Consider the following 24904-nt stretch of genomic DNA (forward strand, 5'->3'; position numbering starts at 1 on the left):
AGACAGCTTCTAGCTGGCAGTTCAGAGGTTTGAGCAACCAATCTCAAATTGGAGTCAGCAGACCATCTTCCCTGTTTGGGAAAATGCTGAAGAAAACTACTTTAGATACGTTATTGTTACAGTTCTTTAAATGGCATCCGTTTGGCTTAAAAGAAGTAAATTGCAAATCGCCTTGTCCTTGCTTGCTATCCCTGTTCATTTTTCTCCATAGCACTTACCACTATGATGTACCCCATATTTTACACATTTACGTTGGTGGTCTTTCCCAACCACAGTGTGAGCTCTATGAGGTCGTGGTGTTTTGTTTTGTTTTTTGAAACGGCGTTTCACTCTTTCGCCCAGGCTGGAGTGCAGTGGTGTGATCTCGGCTCACTGCAACCTCCGCCTTCCAGTTTCAAGCGATTCTCCTGCCTCAGCCTCCCAAGTAGCTGGGATTATAAACGCCCACTACCACGCCCGGATAATTTTTGTATTTTTAGTAGAGACGGGGTTTTACCATGTTGGCCAGGCTGGTCTCGATCTCCTGACCTCGTGATCTGCCCTCCTCGGCCCAAAGTGCTGGGATTACAGGCGTGAGCCTTGGCACCCGGCGGTGTTTTCTTTTTTCACTGCTTTACTCTTTGCACTCAGAAAGAACAGTGCCTATCAGTTAATGTATTGAATGAATGACTGCCTTTCTTTCTACCACAGCAAATTCGGACATTAGAAAATTGACTCCATTACATTTTCATAGTAGATAGAAACTGAGTTATACCTAATTGAGAAACGCACTGGGTTGAGAGTTTGAAGACCGGCTTTGTGCTTCCAGCTTTTACTCATATTAGCTGTGAGTTGCTGGTAGATGACAAGGCTTCAGCTCACTAATCTGATGAGTGAGGGATAAAAATGAGTCTTCTCATTTAATCACTGACCCACCTGTGAAGAAATATGTAATAGTATTTTGACACATCATAGGTCTGTTCCCAGGTTTTCAAAGATAGTACCCATTGAATTAGGAAATATCTCTAGTCCAGTTCTTTCACTTTCTAAATAAGAAAATAGGGGCTCATTGGACATTAGTGACTTATGTTATGAGGTTATTAGTACTTAATGGTTGAACTAGGATTAGACTCCAAATTAATTGCACCTAGCCTTCTAACTACTCTTACCCTACCAAGTAAGAGCATCACTTGTATTTCACTGTTCTCTCTGTTTAAACTCTGTTAGCTGGCTTACAATATCTTAAAATTAAAACGCTTATCAAGCACTTTTACATACGGTCTCATTTTGGTTTCCATTTTCAACCATCTTTAAAGGCAAGGCAGATTTTTTTTTACATTTTGTAGGTAAACATGAATCAGTCAATACGTGTTTCATCAGTGACAGATTAATTGCTTAAAGTTTATTTGGCTTTTGAAGTGATAGAATGTCTTGGGATTTTTTAAAAAATTATCAATTTCAAAGCTGTTTCAAAGTAATTTGACGAATCTGTATTACTGACTAGAAATAAATTTGTAAATTTTTTATTTTTACTGGTAATTTTAATACCAGTAATATTAGGCTTTTATAATGTATTTGTTTTGTTTGAATAGCCCTTTAGAGAATTATATTGAAACAAAATGTATTTATGTATTCTAGAAGTTGATGTTTCTTATCTTTCCCTTTTGAAACTTAAGCATTTAGATCTGTGATGTCATTAATCTGTGAATTGGATGTTCAAAAGTTCAGTGATCTCTGAAGTTTTATGAAATTCTGATTTTGTTTAATGTCTGTGTTTGGCCTAGTGTTGGTAACTGACATAAGTGCTGGTGTGATTCTATGGTTTAGAAGCAATGTTATGACCTGGCATGGTAGCTCACACCTGTAATCCTAGCATTGTGAGAGGTGGAGGTGGGAGGATCATTTGAGGCCAGGAGTTCCAGACTAGCCTGGGCAACATAGACCCAGTGTGTACAGTAATAAATCATATACATAAAAAAATAGGAGCAGTATTATCTGTTGCTTACTATGTGCCCAACGAAGGGAGCCAGTCCAACTCTGTCACACTGGGAATTAAAGTAACTTTGTGGCCGGGCGCAGTGGCGCAAGCCTGTAATCCCAGCACTTTGGGAGGCCGAGACGGGCGGATCACGAGGTCAGGAGATCGAGACAATCCTGGCTAACACGGTGAAACCCCGTCTCTACTAACAAATACAAAAAACTAGCCGGGCGAGGTGGCGGCGCCTGTAGTCCCAGCTACTCGGGAGGCTGAGGCAGGAGAATGGCATGAACCCGGGGGGCGGAGCTTGCAGTGAGCCGAGATCGCGCCACTGCACTCCAACCTGGGCGACAGAGCGAGACTCCGTCTCAAAAAAAAAAAAAAAAAAAAAAAAGGTACCTTTGTTTGGCATACTATCTACTTAATATGGAAAAGTCTTTTGACTTACTGGTTTAATCTTTTACTCTACTTTATCTTTGGTCTAGCTTTTGTTTTTCCTGCTGACTCCCTTAACAATCATACCATATTAGAAAGATTTTAAATATAAAAGGAAAAAGCCAGAAAACTCAACTTTGGCAGCACACCCTCATGATCAGCTCACAGAGGACTGGCATTCCCAGGTTATGTAGAGAGAGCATGTGTCTTGCAGCCCTAGGGTGCAGCTGCTCCAGGAAGGAGGCAGGACCTCCTGGGGTCCCTCAGCTCAGTAAATGGCATGCATGCCCCTTTCCCAGCATGCTCCTTTCCCAAAGCTTTTCCTCCTTTTGGTTCCTGGGTGGGATTTTCTCTTTGGTTTGTTGGGGAAACTAAACCAAAAGTAGTTGACAGGCTGGGCACAGTGGCTCATGGCTGTAATTACAGCACTTTGGGAGGCTAAGGCAGGAGGATCCCTTGACCCCAGGAGTTCCAGGATGCAGTGAGCTATGACTGCCACTGCACTGCAGCCTGTCTGGGCAACAGAGCGAGACCCTGTCTCTTAGGTTAAAAAAAGAACAAAAGTAGCTAACAACCTTTATAAGAATGACAAAACTGAATTCGTAGTCATAAGCACCCACAGAGTCTTTCCTTTCTCAGCAACTCTGAGACCTTCCGGGGAAAACTCCCTGGGGCTTGCAGGAAATTTATTTTTCTTTTGAATATTACAGTTTGCTCTGCTTCATGTCTGAGGCTCTTCCGATTCTGGCACAGTCCCATTGATCTGATGCAAAGTTCAGACCCATTTCTCTCCAGAGCTGTGGTTCTTGGGGAGTAATGTGTGTGAAAAGGATTTGAAAGTGAACTGCTATGACATTGTGGTGGCTCTGTACAGGTTCCCAGTCCTGTGGTCACTTGTAAAATTTAGGGTTTTCTTGAAACCTATTGCAACAAAAGTTTGTTTAGCTTTCAGTCCTGGAGAGAAAAAGAAAAAAGATTCCTAAGATTTTTAGATCCTCTGATGAGTCAGCTAAGAATGTAAATGGCTTTTCTTCCCCCTCTTATTTTTTGAGGTCTAGTGAGGATAGAGTGAGACGTTGGGCCTCAAATCCAGCCTAGGTCATCATGAGCAAATTTTCTGGGCTCTAGCTTCCTTATCTGTCAATTGAGGTGGTTGGACTACATGGACAGCAAATCCCCTTTAAGTCTAAGTTATGTAGCTCTGTGCTATTTTTGTTTTGCCTCTCGTGTGTGTGTTGTGAGGAGGAGGACCTGTTTCTGTTTTTATAGCTTTATTGTATCATTTAAAGTTTTGTTTTATGTTGATGTTAAAGCATTTCTCTTCCCCTGTCGTATAGAACTTTATTGGGTATTCTGTTGTATAAATCCGGGCCTGTAGAGTTGTATCGCAACAAGCATTTGTTTTATGCTGTTAATCTGGGTATGTTCCAAGGCTTAATTATTGATGAGCCTGTTTTGCCATTTAAATATAAAGTTTGACTCATAGATGATGCTGATGAAACTACTTAAGGAAACTAATATGATCTCTGTAGGAGGTCCAAGTATCATAGTAACATGGACATTATTATTATTATTTTGAATATCTGAAACATACACTGTAGTTTAATGTCACATGGGCACTAAAGTCCATGAGTACTATGTGGTGTGTGCAGAGCCTGCTTTTCATTCCCAGTTTACTTTTCTTGATTAATTTATATGAATAACTGCACAGCCTCTTTTTAGATTCTTTGCTTCCCTGTTAATGCTGAAAATACACTACTGAGGCAGCAGCATCTAGTAAGCGTTCCCTGGTAATGAAAGTCTGGCTGTGAAGCAAAGTGATTTCGCAGTAATGCTCAGTTAATAATGTTTTGCTTACTTTAGAATATTTTCACAATCTTTTCTCTGCTTGTGCTTCGAGTTGATAGTCTTCCATAGCAGCTCCCGAATGATTGTCATAAGGATCTTGAATAGTGGTTGTAGCCTGTGAAGTTTCTTAGTGCTCAGGGGTTAGAAGCTCCAATTTTTGAGTCTCTTTTCAAATCCTGAGCCCTCTTAAAATCAAATTGACATTACCTATTTCTTGTACTCTTATGGTGATGGAAAATAAGCTGGGCCTGAGTCTCTTTTAAGGGATCTAGGCTTCGTTTTTATCTACTTATTATAAGGCTTTCCTAACAACTACTCAGAAGATGAAATTTGTCCAGAAGGTCTTGATAGTTAAATGGTTCTCAATGATTTTCCTTTTCTTTTTTTCCTTTTTTCTTTTTTGTAATCACAACCTTGTTTGATTAAACCCTATTCTTACTGAGTTTTTCAAAAGTGATAACAACTATGTTCAGTTTCGGAAGATCAAAGACATATTTTATCCAGGCTTCTAAGGAAACTAAGCACTTGTAAATTTCAGTTTAACACAGATTACTCATGTCAGTTTAAAGATGTTTGTTTATTTTGTATAACACAGTGGTTGTCACTATTGGTAGTAGTAGATGTTCTAATTCTGGGAGGTTTTTGGAAGGTTTCAAATGATGAAACAAATCAATAAAATTCTTGTTAGACTAATGACTCTAGCATAAAGGGAAGTGTGGGGTGTTCAGATTTATCATAGAACTTTCCCAAGAATTGTTACTGTGAGTAATAGTAATGTAATAGAAGTAAAACCTAGCTGTGGTTAATTTCTCTAGTGGATAAGTCCTCACTCGTTTACCTATACTGTTTTTACTTCTGCCTCTTATTATAGTTTGCATTTTCTCCTGTGACGTCTCCTTCAATGTTCTTAAATTAGTTTTTGTTATATAATTTAGGATTGAAGTAAAATGCTTTTCCACATAGAAATTCTGGTTCCTTAGGATTTATATTTGGATGATATAGACTAAGCATCCAGTTTATAAAACCGCCTTATCCATTGTTTAAAGTGTTAACGAGTTCTTATGATATCAAAGTGGGACTTAAAATCTATTTATAATTTGTAAAGAAAACATAATTAGGACAAATAAGGGTTCCTTTGGCCTATGAGTGCCATGCAGTAAGTTCTTCACAGGGTTGCATCATCCTTCTGAAAGACACAAGACTATCATTTTGTGTACTAAAGCTGTAATATAAATGAATGATTTGTGAGTTTGAATTCTGGGTTAAGAGTGGAGATGTGGGGGTGTGGGGTGTGACAAGTGGCAGACTATGGTTGCGACCTTGCATTTGAGTGCTTCCCATGGGTTCTCTGCCTCCTAAGCCACAGTGAATCCAAAGAAGGAAGGAAATCAAAGGCTCAGGTAAAGGTGGCAGCTCTGGCTCAGTGGAGCATAAAGATTCTATGTGCATCTCGATGCCTGGACACTCTGCCAGAGTTCCTGATCCTGGTGCTCGGAAAAGCAGAGTTAAATCATCTTCCTAAGTACTTAGGGCCAAAGAGTGACTTAGCCATAGAATGATGGTCAGATGTTTGCTGCATCCATTTCTCTCTGGGAATAAATGGTGAATGCCCTAATTTCTCATAAAATTGTTACAGAAATACTGCGAAATAGAAATACGTAGTGCTTTGCCATTTGCTATTATAGTGAAGGGATTTGGACTTTTCCTCGGTTCAAATAAATTAGAAAAATGGGATACTTAGGGAAAATAAGATACTGGCGAAATGTTTTGTTAGTTATCTCCAGTGTTCACCACATACACAGGAGATAAGACATCTCAGCAGCGGGTAGGTACCAGCAAGATGATGGCAACCAACTGGCAAGGCCATTGCCCTCCATTTCAATAGAGTAAAGCCTAGAGGGCTTTCTACCAGTAAAGCCCTAGATATGCCAATGCATATCATAAATGGAAGATGGGAGGACTAGTTTTTAAAAGTTGACTGTTGAATAATGGAATATAGACCAATTAAATATCTTTGGGGTTTTTTTGAAGTTGAGTTTTTATAGAAACTTAAATGTATCTTTTTGCTCGTAGATATTTTGTGGTTCTCTCAACTACAAAGTGTTTCTGTTTTTAAGAACAATTTTAAAGACCATTTGATGCTTGTGATTTTTATGGTAACATATTAATATGAGCAGATATATTTTGAAACGTAGTTTTATGGTCATATTAGCATTCATCAGTAACAACTGCCTACGCCTCTGAATAATAGTAAATTGTTTAATTACTGAGCTCAAAATATTTGCACTTTTGTTACTTAAATTGTTTATATTGATCAGTCCCTGAATTGTAAGACACTTCATACTGAAACCTCACATTTAGGCTGTGAGTTTGATATGAGTCTTTTCTAACCCACAGAGAACATTCGCTAGAAGTGAAGCCAGAAGTTTAAGGACAGTGGGATTTTGAAGGACAATGAAAATCCTTAGAAAGGCCCCTGATATTCGTGTTTGCCATTCTCCTCTCCATGCCACAGCTCCCAGTCTACTTTAGTGATGGAGCTGGAAGCCAGCAGGACCCGTTGGCTAATTATATAGTCTTCCGTTTGGTTAGTCAAGGGAATAGTTTCCCACAACTTCTAGCTTCTCTTCCTTACATGAAAGTTGGTACAGGGATTTGACACTTACTATAACAGATGAGAGACTTCTCTCGGGATTTTTGGTGGTCGGTTTGTTCTCCTGCTTGGGATCCTAAACAGCTACTGTCTTGTGCTACCAAAGCTATCAACTTTATTTCCCACCCAAAAATTGTAACCCCAGCTGTTGGTAGGAAAGAAATGGACATCTTGTTTTTATCACCCGCTGTGTGGGGGGCGTGAGCAAAATAAGTTACCATTTCCTTTATTTACAGGCTTCTTTCATAGTGATTAGAAAAGGGGTTATGAAAATATTCACCGTCATCACAGGTCTTGGGACATCCTTAAGAAATGTCATCACTGCCTTAACCCATATGCTGTGGGGATGTGTTTACCAACAGTAGATTACAGTTCAAGAATTAGCATTGTCTAAGGTTACTGAGATATACTGTGCATTGTTTCTTCACAGTAAAGGGGCCTTATATATAATTAGGGTGTTGTTTAGGGAGTTGATTACAGGTGTAGTCGTTCAACACATGCAGAGGAGATAACTCGAGACATCTCAGCAGTGGCTGTGTACTAGCAAGATAGCAGCAACCAGCTGGCAAGGCCACTGCCCTCCTGGAGCCTCCATTTCAGTCGCTTACAGAGGATTGCGTCTTCCAGGATTCCATCCTCTTGTACTCCCTGCCACTGGAGCATGTATTCAGTGATCTCCCACAAAGAGTATCAAAACTAACACAGTATGTGGAGACCTTTGTCAGTCTATTTATTTTTCTGTCTCTGTGGGGCCGGAGAAGGAAATAAACATAAAACTAAAGATTTAAAGATTATGTTCGATTTCACTTATTTTTTTTTTTTTAGAACATCCCTGTGTTATGGGTAGTTTCAGAATCTCAAGAATGAGCAGAGAATAGATTTGCTGTGTTTATCAGAGTAGACACTTCTGATAGTCTGCCCTAAAAGAATTTAATTGGCTGATTTGACCATTTACTATTATAGTAGTTACCGCAATTAATCACATTTACAGAAACGACTTTCTTTAAGTAGAGAACATCAGTTCTTGGCTAAGCCTCTCTAATATGCTCGTTTGTTCATTGACCTTTCTAGATGGGGTGCCAGCATCCATGGGGGCTACCTGGGAAGGTGAGCGGTAAAGAGATCTAATTACAAAGCCATATGAGTGCGCTGAAGGAAGTCCACAGAGGATGGGCGTGGCTGCCGCTGTGGCCTGGGTGACGGGATCCCTGCTCCGAGGTGGTGCCATTGAAGCTGAGATCTGAGGAAGGAGGAGGCCTAGGCACGAGAAGAGCAGGGGGAGGCACCAGGACCAGGGGTGGCACCAGGACCAGGTCAGGCCTCTCTGGGAACAGAACATCACATACCTGGGAGTGGTGAGGAAAGGGTGGGATGGCATCGACACAGATGAGAGGCTGGGAAGGCCTGTGGTCCCTGAATTAGAGCTGGCATTTAGACTGCTTCCAAAGAAGATGAAACTTCTGCTTCCATGTGGAGCTGACTGGGGAGGTGATGGGGTGTGAGAAAGGGACAAAAATGCAATTTATGGCATAGTTGAGTCTGATAGAGAATTTAGGCTTTTTCTAAATCCAGGGGCTATGGTTGGGCAGTGATGTATTCTAAAAGAGGAATATAGCATCTTGTTTGTACATTGTTTTAAAGTCACTCCAATGCAGTGCTGCTGGGTGTGCTCTATTAAAGCCAAGAGTGGAATCAGTGGCCATTTCAGCGGGCACTGCAGTTGATCAGATGGAAAGTGGGATGGCCTGGGCCAGGGTTTGGCAGTGGAGTGGACACAGCAGCTGGATTACAGACATTTGGCACCAAAACATGTTGATGAGGAAAAGGGCAGACCAGGGATGGCTCGCAGCCAAGGATGGCTCCCAGGCATGCTGTCGGCTTCTTCATCGTCACCAACAGATGATGTTCGTCACACTTACTGTGGGCATTAAAGTCAGGACAGTGTAGAAAGATTAGTGAAATACAGAGTCTGCTCTCAAGTTTTACAGCTTAGTTGTGAAAAAACAGAGTATAGAATAAAAGCTATTTTAATTATACAGCTACTTCTAGCTGTAGGAATTGTGAAGGGAAGAACTACTTGGACGACCACATATGGAGGAAATGGTATTTGAACACAGCCTTGGAGAGGATGAGTAGGAGTAGGGTGGGTGAAAGGGGACAGCAGGGCCATTGAGGCAGGACAAAGGATAAATGCAGGAACATCAGGCACATGTTCAGGGTAGTGAATAGAAACAGTGGCTGGGAGGAAGGTAAGACATATTCTAGCATGCCGGGTTATTGGTTTAGATTTTTACTTTATCAGTTGGTGATCATGAAAGACTAGTACTATGCTGAAGCCCTACTTTAAGAAGGTATTTAGTTGCTGTGTATCTACAGGACCAGGAAGGGATGAACATGGAACTACTAGACCGATTGAGAGCAGCACACTGGGACAGTGTCCTAGGCACCAAGGTGGCAGTGGGTCTCCAGAATTAGGGAGGAAATCAACTGAATGCTAATTGAACATGAGAACTAAGAATGAAGAAAAAAGAGACAACAGGTTTTGGGCCTGGCTGCCTAGGGAAAGTCGCAAAGATAACAGTCTGTCTTAGATGTGTTGAATTTGAGTTAACATTGCTGTTTAAACACCTTAATTATGTTCTTCTAGTCCTTGACAGCTCTGCAGAGTACTTCACCTGTCTGTGAATGTGTTTTGCTTTCTGCATGTGTTTCTTGTCTCTCTGCCTTTCTTGACTTCCTACTCTTGCTTGGCAGATAATTTCATATTCATCCTTCAAGGCCCAGTTCAAGTATCCCTTTCTCTGTACGATTTTTCCAACTCTGCCAAATAATCACTCCCTCCAGCAGGCTCCTTTAGTTCATGGTGTGTGCCTCCAGCAAGGCGTGCATCACCGCCTTTCATTTAGTGTGGAAAACCAGTAGACATATGGACTGGGTAATTTTCAAGCCCATCATCTTTTATGTCCAGGGCCTGGGGCACTCAGCCTGTAAGTAGAACTTTCATATGTAAGATAATTGAGTTGGCCGGTTGCCGTGGCTCACGCCTATAATCCCAGCACTTTGGGAGGCCAAGGCGGGCGGATCACCTGAGGTCAGGAGTTCGAGACCAGCCTGACCAACATGGAGAAACACCGTCTCTAGTAAAAATACAAGAAAGAAATTAGCCGGGCGTGGTGGCATATGCCTGTAATCCCAGCTACTCGGGAGGCTGAGGCAGGAGAAGTGTTTGAACCCGGGAGGTGGAGGTTGCAGTGAGCCGAGATCGCACTGTTGCATTCTAGCCTGGGCAACAAGAGTGAAACTCCGTCTCAAAACAAAAAAAAAAGATAATTGAGTTGTCCGTGATATGTATGTACAGTCAGCATTGCTTAATGGCACCAATACATTCTGAGAAATACATCACGGGGCAATTTTGTCACTGTTTGAACATCACAGAGTGTACAAACCTAGAGGGCATAGCCTACTACATGCCTGGACTGTCTGGTGTAGTCTGTTGCTCCCAGGCCACAGACCTCTACAGCATATGACTGTACTGAACGCTGTAGGCAGTTTTAACACAGCGGTAAGTATATTTTGTGTATCTAAACATAGAAAAACCACAGTAAAAATACGGTACGATAATCGTACGGGTCCCCTGTTGTATATGCTATCCATCACGGACTGAAACATCGTTATATGGTGCATGACTGTCCTGCTGAAAAAGTAAAAGGTCAGAGTTCAGGATGCTGAATATACTACTTCCAAGTAAGGTTGAACTTTCTGCCATAACATTTTAGTATGTAGCTGAATATGTTTGTGGGGTAGGGCAAAGGGACAGAATAAACCATTTTACAACAGAGTTTAGAGTCTTAATTTTGGACTGTTTTAGATGGCGTGGTCAGCTCCCACGATTTCAATTTCTGATGCCAAGAAAGCTGAGAGAAGAAGAGACCGAATTCTTTATTCAGAAAGAGTAGCTCCGATGAGAGAGCGTTTTGTCTCAACATGACTAAAGAATTAATTGAGAAGCATTCATTTCCTTGACAACATTTTGGAAGGCATTTTCAGCTTCAAGTTGTTTGGAGAAGTTATAGCAGTGGATTATAAATTAAGGAGGCGCCAGAAGCAAAAAGGTGGTTTTCAGACGGAGCTTAAAGATGCTAACGGGAAGTTCATCCTGGAGCTGCCTCTCTTTTATTCAAGGGAACTGGAGGGGTGTGTTGGGGGCTGTAGTTTTTGTTTCCCCTACGCCCACTATCTGCTTTCTAAAAAAGGAAAAAGGAGGCAGTCTCTTAACACTCACGTAATGCCTCGGTTTGAACTTCACAAAAAGGACGAGTACAAAGACAATGATAAATTCACATGATTCCTGCCTTCCTTTTGGATTCATTTAGGAGGTCTACTTTCTTTGAAAAGGCACAACATTTTATCTTCCTTGTAACTCTCTACATTGGGCAAGAGAAAATGGAAAGTAAGTAGAAACGTGAACTCACTTCTGAAATATGGAGCTCCTATGGTATCTAAAGTGCTGCTTGTGTACTGTAGCAAAAAAAAAAAAAAAGAGCCCGTTTTTAATTAGATAGGGGAGACTTATAAGAGTACCCCCCAAAGTGAAGGGGCTTGTTCTTGAGATGCTCATTTGCATGGGGTCTTAAGGTTAGGTAGAAAGAGCCTCTGAATAGCCTCTGAAATAGAACACCAAAGTAGAAAATCTAGAACTGTTTGACAGGTTGTGGCATGAATGCCTTTCTTTTATGTACCTTTCCAAAAGGTCAGGGTGTGACCAGAACAAGGAATCAGGCTTGTTTCATTCAAGCAGAATTTCTTGGCTTCACAAGTTGCTGCATCATCATTTTAATCGTCTTTGAACTCTTAAAATTTTAACATGCATTTTCAAAACTTGTCTTATAAGAGAAAAATTTTATTGACTGCTTCACTTTCAAAATTACATGAACTAGATTTACATTTTAAAAATCTATTTTATACACACAAAAAAATGGGAAATTACATTGGAGCTTAGTTTATGTTGCCCTCAATTTCTGAACAGTGTACTTAATGTATAGTTATAGTTGAAGTAGTTGAAATCTGTATTTACATATTATTTACAGTTCATCTTTTTACTTGAACTCATTTTACATCTCTCTCGTATCTCAATGTAATGCCCACAGTTGTCATTTTTAATAGCTGTTATTATGTCATATTACTATTTCATATTATATGCTTCAGAAATGTCATTCCGTTTGCTATTTAATTTGTAGGGTTTTTTCCTTCTGAATCATGACACCATAAACAAATCAGAAAAAGAGTTTGGGTTCTTTTTGTATTTTTTGTGAGTACAGGTAAACCTACTTTGGAGACTATATCCCAGGTCTGAAGATAGAAACAGATTTGTTGTTTGTTACATGAAGCCAGGTTACTGTCCAGGAAAACTGTCTTATCATATAAAGACCCTAGCAGTGTGTATCTTACTTATGTTTTTTTTTTTTAGATCTGTCACCATTTTTTTAGATCTATCAGCATTACTTCATCACTTTTGGAAATGATTTCTCAAAAATTGTTATTTCACATATCTGTTAGACTGGATTTTTAAATGTTGTGTGTTTGCTATTGTAAAAACATTCAGAGCAGGGATTGTTAGACTTTTTCTCTGAAGGGTCAGAAATAATTTTGTGCTTTGCAAGCCCCGTGGTCTTGGTCACATATTCTTCTTTGTTTTTGTTTTAACAGCCTTTTAAAAATACAACAACCGTTTCTATCTCCATGGCTAAACAGGCAGCAGGTTGTAATTTGTCACCTTTTCATCTACAGTATTAGATTTTTAAAAATCTGGGCATAAAATCTTGTAACTCTGAAGATCATGTTTAAAACGCTGATTAGACCTAGTGATGATTTATATGCCAGTCTTCTGTAGAGCAAAGATTGATAGTCAAGGCCTATCCTCCCTGACTCTCTCATCTCCTCTTCCTCCACCCTTTTTCTCCTGTTGTTTATTCTCTTCCTTCTCCTCTATATTTTTTCCTTCTCTCCTGGACTCTTTGCCCCAGCAGAAAAGTCTGCTCATCTTTCCCAATGCCTGGCATGTAGGAGATGTGCAAATGTTGAACAAACGCATCTGTTAAAAGCAAACAGAGGAAGCATAGATTCATTCAGGGCAACTGGAATCGGTGTTCCTGGGTTGCAGCCCTCAAATGTGGCCAGATAAACTCTCCACTTATACTGGAAAAAAAAGAAAAAAGCAAACATCCTCTTCTAACAAGTGCATAATTTCCCTGACTTTGCAACCAGGTTTCTTGAAAGAATAATATCTCTATCTTGTGCACAGTCTCGGCTCCTGGTTTTTGTTCAATCTGCAGTTAGGCTTATGTCTTATGACTCCATTAAAACTGTTCTTTAAAAAATTGCTATGTATAATTGCCAAATCAAGTGAAAACGTGTTTATCTTGACCTGTCTGCTGTATTTATCACCGTTAGATCTTTTTGTTAATACATTTTGTTGATACTCGGTCTCTCAAGGCTTCTATGGCACCTTTTGTCCCATGTTGCCCACAGCTTGCTTTTCTAGCTCTCCTCCTCATCCGTTCCTATTCCTTGATTAGGCATAAGATTCCATCCTCACCCTGCACTCTCCCATGGTGATCTCATCTACCCCAGAGATGCTACTGCCTTGACCTCTCCCCTGAGCCCCACACCCGCTGATACCAAGCCCGCTACGTGGCCGCCTTAAACCCAGTCAGCCTAGCTCCCTTCTCCCGCCAGTGGGCTGTCCTCCATTGACTTCGTGGGTTAATATACTACCAGACTCCCCAGGAGAAATCTAGGAGGCAGCAGAGATACCACCACCTCCCTCACTCTCAGCATCTGATTGATGCCCATGCCTCTCATTTCTACCTCTCAGATCTCTGGAATCTGTCTCCTCTTCACCATTGCCACTGGCCCTGCCCATGCTCAAGTGCCAGCTTCCGTCAGTTCTGACTTGTGGCAGGACCTCTCACTGGTCCGTCTGCCTCCCTGCTCAGCCCCCATCAGTCTCCACACTGCTGCCGCCAGAGTGGTGTTTCTAGAATGTAATTGGATAATGTTTAAAACTCTAATCTCCAGAGACGTGGCTGATTCAGTGCTGGGGCAGGAAAAAGACACAAAGAGGCTGGAGCATTTTGTGCCAGAAAGCACTGAGGAACTCAGAAGACAGAGGCTTTGTGCAGGGCGCAGGAGCCACCCGGAAGGGACTCCCGGAGGCCAGTGCTTCAGCAATGTGAGCAAGAAAATAAATAACAATGTAACATTGCATTCTACTCCAGAGAATAAGATAAACACCCATGTGCCTGTGCATGGATAAATGAATAAATGGATGAATAAACTAATAAATGGAGGAGAGAAGATGGGTCTTTCTTATAAAAGAATTTCAATGTGTATATGTAGAAGGAATAGAGGATAGAAATCATCATTGAAATGCCACAGTTATTGTAGCAGACAAGATCTACTGATGGCTACAAAAAGGGTGAGATTTTGAGGAGAAAAAGATATTTATATATTCTCAAATTATCTCCTTGTGTATACTTATTACAAAGGGAAAAATTATAACTTAACAGTGGAGAAACCCGACAGGCACCACCTTAACCAAGTGACAAAGGTCAACATCACTAGTAACAAGACATAGCAATATCATGTTCTCCGTGATATGATACAGACAAGGGTACAAAGTCATTTCTGTAGTGTGTCTGCTAAAAATGCATAAGCTCAGTGGAATTATGAGAAGTTAAACAGAACAAGCATGGTGGCTCATGCCTGTAATCCTGGCAGGTATGAGGCTGAAGCAGGAGGGTTGCTGAAGCCCAGGAGTCTAGACCAACCTGGGTAACATAGCAAGACCCCATCTTTACAAAAACTTTAAAAATTAGTCAGACATGGTGGCGCATACCTGTAGTCCCAGCTACTCAGAAGGCTGAGGGAGGAGGATCACTTGAGCCTGGAAGTTTGAAGCTGCAGTGAGCTGTGCTTGTATCACTGCACTCTACCCTGGGCAACAGATGTCTCAAAAAAAGAAGAAAGACAAATCCCAGTTGAGGAACGAGATGCGAAGTAATTGACCAGTGCACATCAAAGTGTTAAGGTCATCAAAGACAAGGAAGGAAGGACAAACTGTCACCAATTAGAGACATGACTGCTAACTGCAGGTTGGGACTAGATTAGATCCCAGAACAGAGAAAGGACACTGGGGGGGGAGAAAGTGGTGATACTCGAATAAAGCATATAGTGTAATTAGTAGTTCTGTAACAATATTAATTTCTGAGTTTGGATAATTGTAGGGTGCGAAGGAACTCAGTACAATTTTTTAAAACTTTTTTTAAAATTTAAAATTGTTTCAAAATCAATAGGTGAAAAAAAGAAAACCAGATTCTGAAGGAGCGGCTCCATTTCCCTCAAGGCGAAGTCCAAGTTTGTTTGTGGGAAGTCCTTCAGGAACAGCTCTTCCCCACATCCCACCCTGTCCCCTCATACACATGGCTGCATTCCGCTCTCTAGCTTTGCCAAATTCCTTGCATTCTCTCATTCCTTTGTTGAAGTCGTATACAATATAGAGCAAATCTCTAAATTTAAAACGGTTTATTTGGGAAGCAACAATTACATTTTGGGACATATGCCCAGACTGGGTGGTCCTCAATATGTCAGAAGAACAAAGAGAAGACTGGGACATATTCTGAAAGAAAACTCTTGGAAGGCTGGGCGCGGTGGCTCATGGCTGTAATCCGAGTACTTTGGGAGGTCAAGGGGGGTGGATCACCTGAGGGCGAGAGTTTGAGACCAGCCTGACCAACATGGAGGAACCTATCTCTACTAAAAATACAAAATTAGCCGGGCATGGTGGCACATGCCTGTAATCTCAGCTACTTGGAAGGTTGAGGCAGAAGAATCTCTTGAACCTGGGAGGTGGAGGTTGCTGTGAGCCAAGATCATGCCATTGCACTTCAGTCTGGGCAACGAGAGTGAAAATCTGTCTCAAAAAAAAAAAAGACAAAAGAAAAAGAAAAAAAAAGAAAACTCATGAACTCTAGAGAAGCTTTCAGGAACTGGCAAGCAACAGTGGTGGATAAACCAGTTGGAGACATGGCAAGTCATTTCAGCAAGCTACCGGGTCAGACTGGCCGTGAGGTTGCAGCAGGCTATTTCAGCAGCTGGTCTTGTGGAAAAGTTAGTTCCTGGAGCAGGAAGTGTGTGCCCTAAATGCTTTTTACCCTGGTCCTTGACTCAGATTTAATTGGGTGTGACTAGAATGACCCAGTTTGTATGATCAACTTTCACACCTGGGATGTAGTCTTTTACTCTAATGCTTTTGCTGTCCCCCTTCCTTGGTGTACTTGCTCTCCCTCCAAGTATGCCTGCAAGTGCCCAGCCAACCCGAGTTGGGTGCCACCTCTGTGAAGCCTCCTGTGAGCACTCTCCCGAGAGCTGATTCTGCCCTCCCTTGTACATGGCACACGCCTGCTCCACAGTGCTTAAAACTGTCTTGTCTGCTTGGTCTCCAGTCTGTGGTGGTTCCTTAATCTTTCCTTGTCTTTCATGACCATAGCTCTTCTGGTGGGTACTGGTCAGTTATTTTATAGAATATCCCTTGTCTTGGGTTTGCTTGGTTTCTTATGATTAAGTTGGGTGGGAGGGGTGCATTTTTGGCAAGAACGCCATGGAATTGATACCGTGTCCTCTTTGGTGCATCATATCAGGAGACCCGTGATGTTCGTTTGTCCCAACATGGGTATTATTCAGTTTGATCGCGTGATTTAAGAGGTATCCTCTAGGTTTAGGGCCGAGCTCAGTGGCTCACTCCTGTAATCCCAGCACTTTGGGAGGCCAGGGCAGGCAAATCACAAGATCAGAAGATCAAGATCATCCTGGCTAACACGGTGAAACCCCATCTCTAAAAAATAAGCCGGGCATGGTGGCATGTGCCTGTAGTCCCAGCTACTTGGGAGGCTGAGGTAGGAGAATCGCTTGAACCCAAGAGGCGGAGATTGCAGTGAGCCGAGATCACACTCCACTCTACTCCACTCCGCTCCAGCCTGGGCAACAGAGCAAGACTCAATCCCCTCCCCCGCCAAAAAAAAGGACTCCACTAGGTTAATCTATTTTTCTTTTTATAATTAATAATTTGTGGGAGCAACACTTTGAGATTATGTAAATATCCCATTCTTCACCAACCTGCATTCACCAGTTTTAGTATCCACTTTTATTTTATAACTCAGTCATTCCTTCTGTATTTAATAGGTGGACTCTGAAATTTTAGACTTAAGCAGGTGGGTAGAAAATAGTACCATTTACTAATTAGGGACGACTGGGGAGGAATAGGCTATGAGCAGCCCGGGGGGAAAAGGATTTATGGAACACAGTGGATACTTTATATCATAAAACATAATGCTAGAGGCTTACATGACTGGATTAAAATCCAAAGCAGAAATGATTCATAGCATTTCATTTTGCTGACATTAAGTCTATGGTTAGAAGTAAAAGTTTGTCAGCTCCTCAAGGGCGGAGACTACCAACTAGTTGAGATCTTATTTCCGAATCCATACTTAGTACCTAATATCTCACCTGGTGCAGTGAGGAGGCTAGCTACACAAAACAAACCACCTATCCACCAATCCAGTTTTCACTGGTTTGGTTACACTTTGTAGCTCTCCCTCTAGGGGTGGCTGCGTTCCTCCCTGGTCCAGTTGTAACTTATAATTATGCACGTCTACAGTCCCGGGGTGCTCTGTGACTGCTGTCTTCCTGCTTCCTGTCCCCCAAACACATGCACACTCTGCAGAAGTTTCATTGCACTGTCTTCCCATTTCATTTGTAAGTCACACTTGCCGTGCTCTCTTTTCAGAAAGCATAACCTTCCTTGAGATAAATTTCTCCTTTCTTCAAATCACATGACTCTCAAAGATACATAATTGCTATTCTCATATTTCTTCCAGATACAGATGTAATTGGACATGGTTACGCAGAGCAAAGCTAAATACAAAATGCTACATTATATTTCCTCTTCAAAGTGGATGATGTTATATCAAGAGGAGAATGGAAAAGGTTTCTGTGGATCTGTCTGTGTTGTATAGTTGGGGGAAGGGAGGCTGTTGGGGAAGGATAGGACTGTGGCTGTGGCCTCCTGGGAGTTGCTTCTGCACCTCCCTTGTGAAGGTGAGTCTCCGTCACCTTCGTTACTGTGTTGTTGGTTGGTGGGATGAAGATACCTGGACAGTAAACCCTTGATTTTCCTGAAACCTTTCCTGACTTTTCACTACATTGCATCTCCGAATCTTCCCGGGCAGGGCATGTGTAATATTGAGTAGAGAGCAGAGAAGTGGGCTGAGATGGTGTGCAACTATTTTATTCCCAAATGAAAGCCTCCTATAGCCAGCCCTAGAGTCCAGTTCCCATTCGGATTATTGCACTGGGGACATTCAGGCAGCTGTGGATAGTGGAACATTTGAGCATTGAATTGAACTGCTGACTGTCCAGCACACCCTGGGTTGATATGGAGAGAAAGAATCCCCTTCTCAATTGAGGACAAAGCAGCGGGATGGAGTGCAGAAAAGCTCACAACCGCGCAGCCAGTTCATGATGCCATTCTAAACAGTGTGGCCATTTGACTACAGAACCACATGAGAATAGTCACCAACATCACAATATTAAAATCTACTGGTTTTTTTAAGCTGGCTCTGTGCTCATTTATCAAGTCAATTCATATTTATCAAGTGCCCGTTCAGTACCATTTTATTTGGTATGGGAATAGAGCAGGAAACAAAACAAAGTCCCTATTTTCATGGATATTGACATTAAACAAATGCATCTTACTAGATGGTGATAAATTCTATGGAAAAATAAAGCAAGGGAAGGGGGTTGGAAGCTTGTTGTTTTATTGGAGCAGAGACCTGGATCCAGGGAAGGATTAAACTGTGTGACTATGGGGTGGTGGTGGTGGTGGGTGGAGGGATGGTGTTCCAGGCATGGAGGAGGTCAGGACAAGCTGGGAACTTTTTTAACATGCACATGCTTGGACTGGATTTGATTGGCCTAGTTTGGAACCTAGGAATCTGTTTTTTTATAAAGCTCTCCTGAACATTCTGAGAAGGCAGACTGGGGAACTACTCTTAAAATCAATTCAAATGACCGGGCACGGTGGCTCACGCCTGTAATCCCAGCACTTTCGGAGGCGAGTCAGGCAGATCACCTGAAGTCAGGAGTTCAAGACCAGCCTGGACAACATGGTGAAATCTTGTGTCTACTAAAAATACGTGGCCGGGCATGGTAGTTCACTCCTGTAATCTCAGCCCTTTGGGAGACCCAGGTGGGCAGATCACTTGAGGTCAAGAGTTCAAGACGAGCCTGCCCAACATGGTGAAACCCCCTCTCTACTAAAAATACAAAAATTAGCTGGGTGTGGTGGTGCACACTTGCAATCCCAGCTACTCATGAGGCTGAGGCAGGAGAATCACTTGAACCCGGGAGACAGAGGTTGCAGTGAGCCAAGATCACGCCACTGCACTCCAGCCTGGGCAACAGAATGAGACTCTGTCTCAAAAAAAAAAGTCCATTCAAATGATTCTAAGATCTGTATGAGGAAAAAAGTGTTTATGGTGAGTAAAAACCATAATCTAGGTAAAAAGAATTGGTGGCAGAGAGAAATGAATAGAGGGAAATGAAAGGAAATAGTAAAGAGTCCAGCTCTGAGCTCAGTGAGAGGAGGTGCCCCCTGCAGGTTCCTGCATTTCTTCCCCTTCACCTGCCTTATCCCCTTTGCTCTCAGTGCTCCAGTGTGAGGCTGATGGCAGTTCCCAGGCAGGTCACCAAGACCATCCTGTGTGTTGTTGCTCTCTCCTCCCCTCAGCACTCCAATAACGTGGCTTTGTCCAGTGGGGAGAGCACCTTGGTATTAGCCTACATAGCTCATGGAGCTGTACAGAGGGCAGCTCACCTCTAGGCCCCTGACACCCAGTCCACACCCCACTGCCTGATGAGGGGCTTCCTTGGGTTTCCCTCTGAGACCTCTGGTTGTGTCTCAGACATCTGTGGAAATGCTCTTCTTCCATGTAGATGGAATTCTTGGATGGCAGGAACTGTGAGATAGAGGTGTTGATGTTTTCCCACTCACAAAAGTGGGCTGTAAAGGCTTGTGTGAGACGAGGCCATCTGTTAATGGAAACATTAACTGCAAATTGATATTTCGTTTAAGTTGAATGGGTACTAAAAAGATCCTTTTATTTTTTATTTTTATGTATTTATTTATTTTGAGATAGGGTCTCACTCTGTTGCCCAGGCTGAAGTGCAGTGGCATGATCACAGCTCACTGCAGCGTCGACCTCCTGGGCTCAAGTGATCCTCCTACCTCAGCCTCTTAAGTAGCTTGGACCACAGATGTGCACACCACCCCAACTGGCTAATTTATTTTATTTTATTTTATTTTTAGAGAGAAGGTCTCACTCTGTTGTCCAGGCTGGTCTCAAACTCCTGGGCTCAAGCAATTCTCCCACCTTGACCTCCAAAAGTGTTGGGATTGGTAGGTGTGAGCCACCATGCCAAAAGCTTTATTTTTCAGAGCAACTTTACGTTCACAGCAAAACTGAAAGGAAGGTACAAATATATCCCATGTACCCCCATCCCTACCCATGCACAGCCTCCCCCATTATCAGTATCCCACATGAGGGTGGTATACGTTTGTTACAATCCCTGAACCTACATTGGCACATCGTTGTCACTCAGAGATTGTAGTCAACATCAGGGTTCACTCTTGATGGTGTGCCTTCTGTGGGTTTGGACAAATGTGTCATGACACGGATCCACTATTACAGTATCACCCAGAGTGGTTTCACACTGCCCTAAAAATCCTCTTCCCTGAATGTCTATTTTCAGAAGCTCCTGAAGACAAAAAAGCAGTTGGAAGGCATCTGTGAAACAAATTCCCCATGGGAATATGAATTATTAGTTTGGCGTAAGTGGGTACAGGAAGAAGCTACACAGGCCCCTCTTCAAATATCTCAGGGTCCGTTCCTGGTAGCTACACAATCCAAGGTGACATGATGACATGATTCATTTGAAATTGTATGAGTAATGCCCGTGAATCACCCGCAAATTTCTGCAAATCTTGACTTCTTCAACATTACATTCTCTTGTTTTCTATTTAAATATGTTTCTTTGCTTCTATTGGAGACAAGCTTTTACATCAGAGGGGAAGAAAAGTCACGAAGACTTATTCTCTATCACTGTTACGTGACACCCCATTCAGTCACGTCTAAAATGATTCTTAAAAGACAATGACCAGGCCTGTTACCTGGGTGGTTGGTTGTGGCATTTAGACACATTGAACTTTTCCAGCAATTTGGAAGCAAGAAGAGGACTGTATGTACCCAGTGGATGACTTTGGCTCAATTTTAGTTACTTACAAGTTGTAGACCCCTTTCATGGATGTAAAAGTTTGGATTTTTTTTTTAGTATCCATTGGAACATGGATACCAACTTCTTTTTTAGCTGGTAGTCAGTGACTTTTCTTATGTCCTTTTTTTCCATATTGTCAAGAAAATAAAATGAATATTGTTTCATTTTCTGTTCTACTGTAATAGAACAGAAAATTTTTTTAAACAGTTTGGCCAGAGGATGGGTGCTTGGGAGAAAAATAAACTTAGACCACATGATGTGCAAGAAGTATATTATAAATCCTCGAGTACTGATTGATTTGGCCAGAGTTAAGCCTCGAAAACTTACTAGGGTAGGTCTCAGGGCTGAGTCTCTGCAGTAATTCTATATAGCTTGTTTCAGCAGCTCAGTCAAGAAATGTTCAGGGATGGAGGAGACTGCAAATCACCTTAATCTCTTCTGTTTACAGTTGAGCAACAGGGCAGAGAGGGGATATGTCTTCCCCTAGAAACAGAAAGCTGGGAACAATGTGTCATGCATGGTATTTATATTTGAACACCTGAGATCCATTTTTATAATACTCTCAATTGTTTCTAATTTTTTTAAGAGTGTTGTAAAATTGTCAAGGTGGTATTTTAAGGTTGCTGCATTTTGTAGGAGAGTTTGTAAATTGAAATCATGTAATAATAAAAGAATATTAAGACTTCCAACAAATTTACATGTGTGATCCTATAGCCTCCTGAGGTGGGGACGGAGAACATAGAAAAGTCCTGTTGATTTGTAGGCTCAGTCAAGGAAAAAATGATCAGTTATTAACCCTTTAGCTTAGCTCTTTTTAAATGATTATTATTCATTACTCATCCAGTACAGTTCATTGGCTTCTCTGTTATATGTGGCAGAGATAAAAACAAAGTGCAAGATGAGAAAATTCTAGATAAAAAAGGGAAATCTAAGGCGAAAATGTTTTGGTAGGTATTAGAAAAATGAAGGTATATGGAAGGAAAGAAATGCAAAACAATGGAATAAAACAAAAGGTATTTAGAGATTTAAGTTGGGGAGTTGGGGGAAAAGTGAAGACAGTAAGAATAAGAACAAGTTTGTGTAGTTACAAAATTAGAAAGGAATGGTGGCTGTCCCAGAAATGCGGGAGGGAAATGGCTGTGAATGTCAGAAGGCTGTGGAGCAAGACTGCTTCCCAATAGGTTTGAGTGACTCTTACAATCCACGACTGGAAGGAAGGGCTTTTAGAGGCCCTGATTTCCAACTTTCACTTCATTCTTGGCAGACAGATAGATGATCATCCAGCCTGATGCTACTAAGATGTCATGTGCAGGCTGGTGATGGTCTGCAAATTGTTACCTGCCCGTGGTCATAGAAGCACAAGAGTTTAGAGACTCTGTTAGCAGTCTGACAGAGTAATTTATGTCTGTTGAATTTTATTTATCTAGGAATTAAGTCATTATGTTTTACAAAATATTCATCTGGGATTAATTGGAAATACAAAAAACATAGCACAGATAATTGGAGAAGCACATATTAACCCCTTGCTACTCAAAGAGTGGTTTGAAGACCGACAGAATCCTCATCACCCAAGAGCTCATTACAAAGGCAGGCACTCAGGCCACATCGCCAACCTTCTGAATCAGAAAAACCTTGTTTTGACAAGTTGCCAGTTGATTTGTATGAGCATCAAAGTTTGAGAAGCACTGGGCCTTAATCCTTTCAGTGTTGTACAGATACAGTTATTAAAAGTTCTTCCTCATTTTTGGTCTGGTTCAGCTTTGTCGTACCTGAGGTCATCAGAAAAAGTTATATGTGACAGTGCTTCACATTTAAAGACTTGAGTGTTTAAAGGCCACTGTCAGCTCCAAGTTTATTGTACATGTGATCACTGAACATCATCTTCACTTTGTAAACTGCTGGGCTGATTATAAGCATACAGTGATAAAGAGGGCTCCAGCCTTAAGGAACTTGGAGTTTAGTAAAGGAAATACAGAAATACCATAATGTAGGCCAGAACTTGATATCCCATATGTCATAATAAAGTTACTGATAAAGTGCTGGGGAAATTTATAACAGGAATTTATTTTTACCTGCAAAGAGGTAAGGGCGGAGGTGCAGCCTGTGGCATGATGGAATGATCTAGGAAAAACCTGTAGGACAGCTGGCATTAGAACCGATCTTTCAAAGACGGGTAGGAATTGGGCAGGCAGAAATGGTATTGAGGGATGTTAAGGGCAGGATAGGATGATGGGAAAGTATCAGGGGCAGATGTAAGTATCTGAATTTAAACCATAATTAAAGTTTTGTTGTTTAACCTTCAGATGTTTGGAGACTTTGAGTGTACAGCAATTCATTTTTTCATGGGCTTTGGAAAGGATCACATTTTATAGAAGTCTGAAATGGTCCATGCTTATATTTCAGAAAGTCTCTTTTTCTGTCCTCTTAGCCATTGTGTATCCTCTGCCACCTGCTGAGAAAAACCTGTATTCTTTATATTTGTTCGTTTGTTGTTGTTGTTGTTGTTGTTGTTTTAAATAGAGATGAGGTCTCACTTTGTTGCCCAGAATGGTCTTGAACTCCTGGGCTCAAGCAGTCCTCTCACCTCAGCCTTACAAAGTCCCGGGATTACAGGCATGAGCCACTGTGCCCAGCCAAAATCTGTACTCTTTAAAAATGATCCTCTTTCATTGTGGAAACATATGACAGTAGAATAATCTTTAAAAAATAATAATAAAACCCATTCAGTCACATGAGTCAAAAATAAAAAGAAAACAATAAAAGGGCTCCTTGTCCGACAGACATCTCATACAGGCAGGTGCCACTCTGGGATGAAGCTTTCAGAGGAGGGATCAGGCAGCAATATTTGCTGTTCTGCAGCCTCCACTGGTGATAGGGTCTGGAGTGGAACTCCGGCAAACTCCAACAGACCTGCAGCTGAGGGGCCTCTCTGTTAGAAGGAAAACTAACGAACAGAAAGGAATAGCATCAACATAAACAAAAAGGACATCCAAACCAAAATCCCATTCGTAGGTCACCAACATCAAAGACCAAAGGTAGATAAAACCACAAAGATGGGGAGAAACCAGAGCAGAAAGGCTGAAAATTCTTTGGAACCCAACTCCTCGCCAGCAAGGGAACAAACCTGGGCAGAGAATGAGTTTGACGAGTTGATGGAAGTAGGCTTCAGAAGGTCAGTAACAACAAACTTCTCCGAGCTAATGAAGCATGTTCTAACCCATCACAAGGAACCAAAAAACCTTGAAAAGAGGTTAGACAAATGGCTAACTACAATGACCAGTGTAGAGAAGAGCTTAAATGACCTGATGGAGCTGAAAACCACAGTATGAGAACTTCGTGAAGCATACACAAGCTTCAGTAGCTGATTTGATCAAGCGGAAGAAAGGATGTCAGTGATCGAAGATCAAATTAATGAAATAAAGCAAGAAGACAAGATTAGAGAAAAAAAGAGTGAAAGGAAATGAACAAAAACTCCAAGAAAATGGGACTATGTGAAAAGACCAAATCTGTGTTTGATTGGTGTACCTGAAAGTGATGGGGAGAATGGAACCAAGTTAGAAAACACTTTTCAGGATATTATCCAGAACTTCCCCAACCTAGCAAGGCAGGCCAGCATTCAAATT

The 24904-nt window shown here is 41.6% G+C and overlaps 1 protein-coding gene across 2 annotated transcripts in view; it reads left to right on the plus strand.

The window, feature by feature from the left end:
* GAN (gigaxonin) overlaps positions 1–24904 on the plus strand; it is a 75070-nt gene that overhangs the window by 1452 nt on the left and 48714 nt on the right. Inside the window, exon 1 of one of the 2 annotated variants that reach the window (XM_073015597.1) lies at positions 10852–11343. The exons of the other annotated variant lie outside the window; for it this stretch is intronic. The gene's annotated coding sequence lies outside the window, so the exon portion shown is untranslated. Of the gene's footprint in view, positions 1–10851; positions 11344–24904 lie in introns of those variants that run through there. 2 annotated transcript variants of the gene reach the window in all.

The sequence above is a fragment of the Chlorocebus sabaeus genome, chromosome 5, assembly GCF_047675955.1.
Source record: "Chlorocebus sabaeus isolate Y175 chromosome 5, mChlSab1.0.hap1, whole genome shotgun sequence".
Taxonomy (NCBI): Eukaryota; Metazoa; Chordata; class Mammalia; order Primates; family Cercopithecidae; genus Chlorocebus; species Chlorocebus sabaeus.